We start from the raw sequence: 1,731 nt of genomic DNA, 5'->3' as shown, positions 1-1,731 counted from the left end.
CAAATTGGAGTGAAACAACACCATCTGCTCATTTCACACTCTGAAGAAGCACGTCAACTCCTTCTCAAGGTTAGGAAGTCCAAACTCAAAAAGACACTCTCTAGCTGTGCAGTAAAAAATGCTTCCTGAAAGCAGGAACTCCATAAACTTAGAAGAGTCTGATATTTCCTGAAAGCTGACACTGTAAGGGCTGAGCTGATGAGGGCTAAAAAGCCAAGGGCTTTCTTACAGGGACATCAGAGAGGCTTTACTTAATGGCAGAACGTCCTGTTTCCCTAGCAAATTGCCTGTCCATGATTTGGGGCCTCTGATTTAGATGAGAAGAATAACAGTAGATACTACTAATCTACATAATCACCACAGTTCTTGAATCCCAGCACTGAAAGGAAGAGAAGGAAATAGAAAGGTGAGTCTTGCTCAATTTGAGTCCTGTTTTGTTCCGATATTTTTCTTTGCTGTAGCAACCACTTTTTTTGGCAATCACTGTAAAAGACCCAAATCCCTAATGAAACTTCATTATTCTATTCAGAGATAATGCTTTGAATTAGAGTGGAAACTCAGCCATTTGATTCTAGTCTGTTTACTTTACTCAGCTAAGCTCTGGGCTCAGAAGTAAAGATAAGGGAGTGTTCTTACTAATACATAGGAACACCTCCAGAGATTAGAAGGTGGGCAGGCCTTTGGCTTTGGCAACAAATCTTAAGCTCCACATGGTTCTAACTGGTTGCCCATTAAATAATGCTGCTCCCAGGAGGGCCCCTGGAACAATAGTGGCTGGACTTGTCTTGGAGACCAGACACTTGCAATACAAAGTCCAAGAAGAATCAAGTCTCTTGCTACCTACAGCATACCTCACCAGTATGTATGTTGGTAAGTTATGATCTCCTGGGAGAAACAGGAGATTAATATAAAGGGATAAATTGTGACATGCTAAGTGCCAAATGAGTGTACATTATATAAAATTTTACCTCTTTTTATTCATAAAGCTGTTGTACCACAGTTTTGAGATTTTGTGAACAAGGCCACATTAACTTGAATTCATTCATCCATTCAACCATCTGTTGGCGTGTCCATCTGCCCAACAAACGTTACCCCAGCATCTACAGTGCCAGCCATCAGAATTAATGAGAAATATAAGGCGTGGTCCCTGCCGTAGTGGGAGAACCAGACCTGCAAATCATAATATGGCAAAAAGTACAATCACAGAAGTGTGTTCAAGTTGCTAACTAAAAAGGAGGGAGCTGTATGATGGTGGGATTGTGGGAGTATGGGGTTTGGGGCAAGGAAAGCTTCCTAGAAGAGTTGATATATGAAAGAGGACTTGGAATTTACCAGGCATACACATTCTAATCAGAGGGCACAGCTTGAGCAAAAGCATGGAGGCGTGAAAAAGCATGGGATAACTAAGGAGCTAGAAGCTATGTGATAGTGCTGCAGGGTTTCGGGTGGCAGTATTGGAGGTGAGCCTTGGAAAGTAGACGGAGGCTAGAGTAAGATGGATCTGATAGGCCATGTTTTGACATTTCCCTGTAGACAACTGGCATCACTGACGGGACTGAAGGAGGACATGTGTTTTGAATCATCTTTATGATGGCTATAAGGAAAATGGACAGCGGGAAAGTAAGAGCAGAACAGGAAACCCAAGAAGGGTGAGTTGTCACTGTGTTCACACCATATCTTTTTAAAGTTTTGGTCCTATTTTAGCCTTTGTATTTCTAGACTGAGAAATGT

The sequence above is a fragment of the Mesoplodon densirostris genome, chromosome 4 (assembly GCF_025265405.1).
Source record: "Mesoplodon densirostris isolate mMesDen1 chromosome 4, mMesDen1 primary haplotype, whole genome shotgun sequence".
NCBI lineage: Eukaryota > Metazoa > Chordata > Mammalia > Artiodactyla > Ziphiidae > Mesoplodon > Mesoplodon densirostris.
This window is presented reverse-complemented; position numbering follows the sequence as displayed.